Source organism: Marmota marmota, unplaced genomic scaffold (genome assembly GCF_001458135.2).
Source record: "Marmota marmota marmota unplaced genomic scaffold, marMar, whole genome shotgun sequence".
NCBI classification, from domain to species: Eukaryota; Metazoa; Chordata; class Mammalia; order Rodentia; family Sciuridae; genus Marmota; species Marmota marmota.
The window spans coordinates 25,699,781-25,710,543 of NW_026000241.1; positions in this window are offsets into that span (position 1 = coordinate 25,699,781).

The window sequence follows — 10,763 nt, forward strand, 5'->3', positions numbered from 1 at the left end:
TTAAAGTAAATATTTACTCCTTATTGAAGACTTCTACTATCAATTTCTTATAAGTGAACAAAATAAATGAAAGAAAAAAAAGTCTAACTCAATATACAGTCTTTCCTTAAAGGTATTTCAAATGTCTAGAGGATGAGGATGATATAGAATCAAAACAGCAGAACCTCCCAGTACCAAACCATTGAGGAATACATGCAAAAGAAGAAGGGTATAGAGAAAGAGAACAAATGCAGCATCAGAGAACAGGAAGCCCGTGCATTGTCAGGTAAGGTGGTCTGCAATATTCTATCATTCCACAAGCTTGTGTACACTATGACCAAGTTCTGCCTTTAGCTCTTCTCTTAGGACACTCCTATTCCTCCATTGGCTCCAGAAGCACATCCCATAAACTCAAAACTAAAATATAGAATATGAGCATGACTTAGACAGTAGTCCTTTGGAATTAAACCAAAAGTTCTCAGAATATGAAAATGTAGTTAAAAATTGCTATTACAAGCCTGCAGTGAAAGTTTTAAAACTGAGTTTTTTAAAGACATATGATAAGGTGAAATTTTTTAAATGATAACAAACATTGTCTTCCTCCAGACAACTCTATCTAATGAAATTTTTTTAATGACTTCATGGTGCTAAGTAATACCAACAGGAAATGAAACCAACATTTATTGATCTGTACACTATCTCACACAATGTCCAAATCATAACTTTCTGTAACATCAACTTTGTTAGTATTTTTCTAAGTAGACTTCCACTTGATTTAGAAGAATGCTGCATATAAAAGTTTGGCATGTTTTCTCCTGATATATTAAAAGTTTTTCCCCATGTAATCAAACATTTGCTAGATATATCCTTTTTTTAGTTGTAGATAAACACAATACCTTTATTTTGTTTATTCATTTTTTAATGTGGTACTGAGTATCAAACCCAGTGCTTCAGTTGTGTGAGGCAAGCACTCTACTGCTGAGCCACAACCCCAGCCCCTCTAGATATATCTTTTTAACTACAATGTGTTTTATTGATTTAAAAGTAATAGGTTTATTATAGACTGCTTGAAAAATTGTCATAGAAAAGCATAAAGAACAAAATTTTATATTTCCCAAGAGTTAATTCCTGTTGATGCTGGGATGAAATATTTCATTACAAAACTTACCATATTATTTTATCACATATAATAAGTATGTATTATTTCATCGTAGAAAACTACTAAATGCATTTCTGCAATCCCTTACTGTTGTTGAATGCTTAGGTTTGCTGTATAGTGTAATATCATTATTCTTGTACTGATGATCTTAGTTTTTATCAAGAGACACTTTAGCATTTCTTATTTAAAGTTGCTATTTTGCTCTAATAATTATAGTGAATATAACTAAATTCTCTGTTCTAAGCATTGTCCAAAATGTTTTCTGTTCACTATTTCATTTACTCCTCATGACAATTCTATAAGCACTATTTTACCCTATTTTACAGATGAGGAAACTAAGCAAAGACAGGTCAGGGACTTACCTTAAGTCATGTGATTGGTAAATAACAGCTCCAAATGGGAATGTGTAGACATGGGAAACCAGGAAACTATTCTGTCTCTTCAGTAAGTCAGACAGTGAGTAATCAGTATTCAAGTAATAACAATATGTTTATTTCTATAAAATCTAGTCTCTGAGCAACCCTTAGAAGTATGTCTTATTATTTCAACTTAGCAAATAAGAAAACTGAAGTTTAATAAATTTAAATGGTAATGCCAAGAAGCTAAAGCTAGCAAGAGACTAAAACAGAACCCCACGTTTTTTAACCACTTAATGGAGTTGAGTATACTTTGTTCCTTAGTTTAACCAATACATTTTATTTGTCAGTGGGTTTGCTTACTTTATTTTTTATGCTTTCTTATTTCTTTTTTCCTCTTTTGTTTTGTTTTCTTTGTCTTTCCATACATTCATATGTAAAAGTTAAATATCCTATTTTTAATTCTGTTAATGGCTAGTTCTTTTTTTTTAACCAAAATCATCCCTGGATCTACATTCCTCAATGTCTCAAATCTAGAGTAAATGAGTATCTTTTTTAATTTCTTTTTTTTATAAGACACAGGGAGTACTTATTCCCCACAACCACATTTCAATCTTTATTAATGTTACCTGGCAATAAACTCTCATCTAGATTATTATTGTTGTTACATTATTACTTATTAACTTGTGATTAAATATACTACATAATTTGTAAAATATTGTTTTTTAATCTAGATTATTATCTTTGCATTGCACATCTTTTTAAAAAAATAACACAAGTAAACCGTTATTAAGGTTTACAAAAGTTATTTAGAAGTACCTTGTTAAATTAATCCTAACCATCCAATAGTCATCTCTTAATATGCATCTCCATTCCTGAGATCCCAGCTTCATCTTCTGAGCAGTTATATTATGACTCCAGTTCTGGGACCACCTCATTTTTATACCCTTATAGATTTCTTTTCTTCCTGATTTGATACTTAACATTAAGATTGGTTTCCTTTGTCATTTAGTTCAATATTTTTTGCCAGGATAAGTTTGAATATGGGCTTCTCTTCAATTATTTTTCTAGGATCATAATGGAATCTTTCAATATGCCTTCTGGTCTTTTTAGCTCATTTATTATTACATTTATGTTTATTTCTTTTGTTCCAACATTCTTCTCATGAACACAAATTACCCATTTGTTAAATGCTTACTCTCTGTCATCTGTTTTTATTATCTTCTTTCTTGTCATTTTTATCAATTTAGTTTTACTTCTGCATTCTGGGAGAGTGTGTCTTTGTTGTTCTGATTTTCTATAATGCTCAATCAACACTTTTTTGCCTCCAATGGAGACCTTAACTCTACTTTTTAATTTTTCATGTACATGAAATCTTTTTTATCATCCATCTCCCTTTTCATTTCACCCTCTTATCTTTACATCAGAGCCTTTTCCCTCTTTTAAATTCTTGTCTACTATTCCATCAAGACCATATCTGCTTGCATACTATTGAGAATATTCATTTCTTTACAGTTTAAGTCTCACAGTTCTTAGAATAATTTTTGAGAAAGATGTAATCTTGCTCAAAGATTTTATGAATCTCTTCTCTATATTCCATGGCATTCTCCATTTGCTCCATGTTGATTGTGAGCTTAATACTCCTCTTTCTTTGTTCTTTTTTTTAAAAAAAACATATATTTTTAGTTGTAGATGAACACGATACCTTTATTTAATTTACTTATTTTTATGTGGTGCTGAGGATCAAACCCTGTGCTTCACACATGCGAGGTAAGCGCTCTACCACTGAGCCACAACCCCAGCCCCTTTTTCTTCATTCTTAATGGGAAAATATTGCTTGCTGTTGACCCAGCGCTCTGTCCACTGGAGTAGTGATCAAAGTCCAGTCCAAGTGCAAGTTTCTTATTCCACTTCTCTGCCTCTGCTCTATGAGGTAAGGTTCCCTTTCTTCCTGGTTCTCTGAACCAATAAAGGAAGTTCACCATGCACAGAATGCATGACTCAGTACTTTCTTCTTTCTCTGTCCAGCATATTTTTCCTGGAGACCATATTTCCAGGACGCCATTGACCACTATTAGAAAAGCTGAACTTCCTTGCCATTTGTCAGTGTCTAAGAATGACTGTCTCTGACCTTTCAAATAAGTTGGTGGATGAAGGGGACTGTGGAAAGTGTGATCTCGCTACCTTAAAAATCAGCACCTGCACAGAAGAGCAATGGTTCTGAAATTTTCGCTGTTTAAGGCTTCATCCCCAGAGTGTCTGATTCAGTGGGTCTGCGGGGACGGTCAGCATTCTTCACTTCTAACAAATTTGCAAGTAACACAGATGCTGCTAGGGTGTGCCTTCACTTGGAGACCCACTGCAATCAAAGGATGTTTGCTCCCCAAAGCAGACAGTAGAGAGAAGAGTGCCCTTCTTTGTTTTTGTTTTGTTTCCAGGTGGGCTTTATATTCAAGACAAACTTGAATAGATTTCCTCTGGGTAGAAGAGATTAAAAATTTCTAGCATCAATTTATCTGTTGATTTTGGCATTCAGGAGTGGTCATTATGGATATTTTAGTGAGAAAGGGTGCTTTAAGGACTGATAGCTACACAATATTTTAAACCTGAATTTGTAAACATCAATTTTTTAAAATAACTTAATATTCCTTCTGATGGATGTTCCATAATTGCTTCATAATTCTCCTAATGTTATACTCTTAGGCTATTATCAATTTTTCAGTGTGAGTAAGTAGAGCCAGACATACTGAACACCTTTACAAATGAAGTCATTTCAGTATTTTTCGATTATTTCCCTAGATAGATTATGAAAAGAATAATTGCATGACCCCTTTAATGGCTACAGATACAAATTGCCAAATGGGTCCCTCAAAAGGAGACCATCGCAGTCCACAAGGCTATCTCATGGTGGTGGGATATTATTTTGTTAATATAATGTAGGAAAAGGGAGTTGTGTCTCATTATCGTTTCGTTTGCTTTTCTGAGATATTTGTTGTCAAGAAATGTGTCTCCTGCCACCCTGAGTAATCAAAACTTTCCTGAGACCCAACATAAACCCAAACTAGAATGACAGAAGAAGTCTTCCTCTAGTAGAAAAATAAAAGGCCAGAAATTCTTTCATCATAATAGTACACAGAAGACCAAGTGTCAGTAAGTTCATTTTGATAGTGTGAAAGGTCTTTTTTATGCTTTGTCTTAAGAAAGGTCATGCTACAGACCTATCTTCCCCATCCATCTCCAATCCACCTCCAGTATCCAGAACCCTGTGACCTTTCCAGCAACAGAAATGAATCTCAGGTAATGACCAAAATATTTCAGCAGAGGCTGAACACAAGAAAAAGGTGGTCCTAGGACAGGAAATGTAGAAAGGGGAAAGAGAATGGGGAGATTGAACTCAGGAGTGCATTACCACTGAGCCACACCCCTAGCCCCCTTTGTTGTTGTTGTTGTTGTTGTTGTTGTTGTTGTTGTTTTGAGCTAGGATCTCATTAAGTTGCCCAGACTGGTCTCAAACTTGTGATCCTCTGGCATCAACCACCTGAGTCACTGGGATTATAGGCATGAGCCACCACACCCCACAAAAACAAGAGGCTTTAAAAGATTAAGAGCTTAGAGAAAAGAGGGAAAACCTACAGAGGGCCAGAAATGATTAAACACTTAGTCATATCTGAAAAAGTGGATAAATGGAGAGCTATTCTAAGAAGCTCCAATGCTACATCCACTCCTTGGAAGAGCCAAGAGGTGTAAGGAATAGGTTATAGACTCCAATTTCTTCTTTCTTAAAGTATACCAACTACCTCATTAGATGCTGTAGAACATGGATCCTCAACCCTGGCTGCAATTAGAATCATCTGGGGAGCTTAAAAAAAAATCTGATGACCATGACCACAGTGGGGAATTTCTTATATAAATTCCTCATTGTAGTCATGGTACATATAGTCATGACTACAATGAGGAATTTATATGAGAAATTCCCCACTGTGGTCATGGTCATCAGATTTTTTAATTGTTCAGAAATTCCCCAGATGACTTTAATGTGAAATTGTGGTTTAAAACTAGTTATGAGAAGTTTGGGGAAGACTATTCAATTCCAAACTCAAGAACAGTTCGATTATTTTTTTCTGCATAAATGCCAGGACAGTGCATAGGAAGGGCCTTTGGTAACGGTCTGCAGCACTGCCTTCCGCAACAGAGAGTGCAAGGCTGGGAGTTAGATTGAACATTTGTTCATAAGCCATCCCTTAGTTAGCTGAATGGTGAGTTCATATCTATAAACCAGGGTCATTTCTGCTTATTCTCTGAGTCTACCAACTCAGAGCTGATTGCGGGTCATTTGTTAAGTGCTATGGAGCATGACTTAGGGACAACTTCTGAGTAAAGTATTGTGCCTCTTGTTCTACCACACTCTAGAGTATGCATTTAATGGTGTGTGAACAGAGCAGCTGAAATGTGAACACTGACTTACAGAAGCAAAATCCTTTTTGTTGTTCTCCCCTCAACACCTGATTTGCATATCTATAATAGCAATGTTTATGGTGATGGATTTGAAATTAGATGCTATACCAATAAATCTCTTTTACCATTTAAAATTTTAAATAATTGAGGTTGCAGAATGCTAAAAGGACTCTCTAAGGACCTAAAACTATCAAGAGGATATATAAATAACTCCTTTAAATCAAGATGAAAAAGTAGATAACCCAACAGGAAAAAGAGTACAGATGTTTTGAACATGTACTTCACAAAAATAGGTTATTCAAATAAGAAATAGATACTCATCTGCTCTAGTCAACAGGGAAATGAAACTCAAAATCTAATGAGATATTTATATTAATCAACAACAATACCTAAAATGAAATATTCAGACAATACCGTTATCAGCCACAAATGGTCATTCTCTGATTGTAGGGGTGCAAATCGGTACAATCACCTTAGAAAACTATTAGAAAGGTGATCATACAACACCTCCCATGACTCAGCACTATGTACCCCTATGGCAGCCATATGTAAGCACTATAACCAGATAATTTCAGCCCTAAGGATTTCCCCAACAGAGATTTTTATCTAGATGTGAACAATAATGTGTATAGCGGTACTGTAAGTGATAGCCAATCTGAAAAACAACCCAAGAATCCACCAAGAGTAGGATAGATGAATGTATTATGCATATTCTTACAATGAGAGAGTATCAACAATGATAAAGGTTCACCTATAAACTTACATACATAACCATGTTTATAGATAAATCTTATAAACAGAATAATGACTGCAGAAGCCAGATTGCAAAATCTGCATTCTGTATGAGTTTAGTTACTTGAAGCTCAAAAACAGACAAAACTAGTCCATAGTGTTATAAGTCACAATAGCGACAGGATGGTGACTGTCCTTCAAGAGTAGTTGGGGAGGGTGGCTGGCTATGGGGAAATAAGATTTCTGAAGTTCACTAATATTCTATTATTTTGATATGGGGATGTTGCATGAATTAGTTTGTTTTGTCTAAATAAGCTATAGAGTAATGATTAATGTTCTGCAGAAATTATTCTATAATACAAACTTTATCTTTAAGATAATTTTATTCCATAACTGTGAACAATTACAAAACGCTAACTTATTTTTGGTTCAGAGGGTAGGGATGTTATAGTTAAAGCTTTGTCCCAAGGTTTCATACTGACTTCCAGACCACTCACGTATAATCGAATCAAGCCTTTATTGAAGCACACCGGTGGCGGCTGACCAGAACATAAAGCTGTTCCCCTGATCAGCCTCGAACAATTGCAAGAGCACTCCTTATAAGTCTGAAAACCGCAAAAGGGATGTTTGGGGGGGTCTAGCCAATGCAAGCAAGCCAGGTTACAGAAGCGGGACAGTGTAGTCAAGCGGAGGGAAGCCTAATCAATCACAGTTATCCCAGTCACCCCAGTTACAGAAACAGAGCCCCGTTACCCTAGTTACAGAAACAATGCCCCATTAGGTAGTTCCGTGTTCTTAAAGGTTTCTATAGCAAAAGGAAAAGAACATCCTGCTCCAGTTATGACTCTTCTACTTGGCATGGTTGTTTTACAGGATGAAGTCATAAAACAAAATGGAGTCACATTTGCTCCTACTATCACAGGGAGGAAAGGTGATTGCTCTTGATAAAGTAAACACTGTCTTAAAGTTCCTAAAACTGAAGTCCTCATTATTTTATCTTAACAAAGTTATTAATATTAAATATCAGTGTATTTAGACAAATCTGCAAAGTAGGCCCCAGAGTTGTTCTTACATCAGCGATAAGAAACCAAGAACTTGATAGATACCATAACTTGTCCAAGATGGCACGTAGTGGACGTGAATTTTAAACCCAGGAGGTTTGGCTTGGGGTAGTGAGGAACATAATCAGTTCACTATGGTTCCCAAATGTCTCTGTAAGAACATTTTTATGCTCTTAAAATTCACTAAGGATTTCAAAGAGTTCTTGTTTATGTGGGTTGTATTTATAAATATTCACAATATTGACATTAAAAGAGAAAAAAAATCAAATCTACGAGTACACAACCATTAGTCCTCAGAGAGATGATGTCACCACACTTCCTATAGCTTCCAGAAAAATCCACTGTGTACACATGAGATAATGATAAAGGAAAAGTCAGAGTGTCCTGATATCGTTATGAAAATAGTTTGACCTCATATTAGGGGAAGGGCTAGACATTCAGAACCACTGCACGCACTATGCTCCCTCCCTGTCAGGGAGAAGAAGCGAACATCCAGTGATCATAAAGACATTTGTGCTATTGATCAAACCCACAGCTCTGGTATCACAGTGTAAAACTAGTAAACTTAAGCCCAAATTTTAGGAAAGCATGACAGAAGCAAAACATCAGGATTTCAATTGTAACACTATGAATTGCTTTCAGGGTAGCCTTGGGGAAATTATTTCATCTCTAAGACTGTGCTTTAACTGAACAATGAGACAAGGAACACTTAGCCCCTATAACTATTGTTATTAAATAGCAAGAAAATTAAGTGAAAATGCCCATCAGTGTCATCCAACATGCAACAAGAGTTCCATAAACATTTGTGGAATTTCTATGTCTCGTGCTACCCACATGTGAAATAAGCAACAAGAATTACAAATATTAAAAAAAGAGCCTTAGTCTACTTTTCTTGGCAGATCAATAATGTTAAGTAATTCAAATTTATCTGATTGCAATTCTTTCCATTTTGCTCTTAGCCCTATGTTCCCTGGAAGACAATGACTCTGAAAAATTATTTTGGGGGTCCTTCCACCTTTGCCAAAAATTCATCCAACTCTCTTACTAGAAAAATTAAGTCACCATCTCAATTTTGGGAAACCCAGATGTCTCCAAGAATTTCAAGGACTATCATGGAATTTTCTAAGCAAGTCTACTTCACTTTATTTTTAAGACATCGCTGCATATTCTAAGAATAATTATAAAGATTATATATAGGGCAAGGAGATAACATATGATATCATGGAACCAAATAAATAGTGAAATGTCTTGGGAACCATTTATTTAAATCAGGGGTCCACTCATTTTCTGTAAGAGGTCAGAGAGTGAATTTTGGGGGCTCTCTGGACAATATTGTCTATGTCACAATTAACTCTGCCATCGTACAAAAGTTGACAATATGAAAATGACTGGGCATCCCCATGTTCTAATAAACCTTTATTTACAATAACCTGTGGTAGGATGCATTTGGCTCATAGGCCCTTATTGGCTGACCTCTGATTTTGATGATAAAGCCAACGGAGAGATGATTTAAAAAAACAAAACAAAAAACAAGAATCTATTTCTCAACACTTTCAGGCATGTTTTTAAATGGCTTATAAAAATATCCAGACAATTGAATCCAAATCAACTTGGGACTCCGATGCTGGAGGGCCTTTCTTCCAGCCTTAGACTAATTAAAGACTTGCTTCTCTTTGACCCAAACTCGTAACAACTCCACAAGGATGAGGCACTATATTTCATTCCTCTTCCAGTCTCATCACAGCTGTGCCTCTCCTGTCAGCAAAACTCAGGGGCCGTCAGCGTTTTCATTATAATTTCAACATGCGGGAGGTTATAAATCTGCCTAGAACTTAACTACTACTTGGCAAAGCAGTTTCCGGGACCAAGACCATTCTCAAGGATGAGCAGGCTTGCACAACAAAATAAGTTCATACTGAAAGATAGGCCAGAAAAGTACCTTTGTGAAGTTCAGGATGATTTTTGGTTGAAAAGATTCTCATATAATTAAATTTAACAAATATTTATGGAGTTCCTGTCCCAGGTAGCCTCTGTTCTTTCCTCTGCCCCACTTTCCTCAGGGAACTGCATCTGCCCCCAATTCATGTCAGCCCCTGATGAACCTGGTATTAGGGTTTTCTGGCCTTCCCACAGAGTGGGTCACGTGACCTGCAAATTAGATTATCCCTCATCCCCAGCCACAGAATTCTCCAAACTTAGAACAAATCAAGACTATGTCATTTTTAAAGAATTGACTGCTGAGGACAAGAAGATCCCTCTTCCTCTTTGCTATTTATAAAGTGAACATATGAACCTGGAGCGTCTGTGTGTGATGAATTTGAAGGACCCATGGGACATCCTGTGGGTGACATCCAGCAGGCAGTTAGATTTGCAAGCCTAACAACTCAAGAAGAGTCTGGGGAAGCAGCTATGAATTTGGAAATGATTGGAGCACTCCAAAGAACAGCTTGAAGCAAATTCTGGGCTCCTGCCGATCTCTGAGAGATCGTTTAAGAACACTGTGAACACAACTAGAAAGTAAAAGCATTCAAAAACTACTCAACAAATACACTGTTTCTATGTGCTTCTCTCTGGGCTAGGTCCTAGGAATATAAAATGGGCAATACTGATGAGGAGGTACAAATTCAAAGCACTTACCTACTGGGTTTCTTGGACCCTTAAAATTTAGGTAATATTTGATCCCTGTACCATGACCCAGGGAAGTTCAAAGCCACTAATACTGTCTAGTCACCTCTTTCTTAGGATTCTACTTCTTCTATAAAAGTGATTTCCATTCCTTAATGCAGCAGCCTAGACTGGAAACACATTTATGAATCCCAAGAACATTGCTCATCCATCTGCATGTGCTTGGAATCTATCTACTTAACATCTGCGCGCACCAAATTTCTTCAGCTATACAAGGAATCTCCTTGTAAGCAGAGATCCCATCACTAGCCTGCAGACTTTCCAGTAGCAGTACCCGTGTCTTTGTTGGTAAAGCTTCATTCCATCTGTACTACTCTTGAGAAGCCCCCCCCCCCC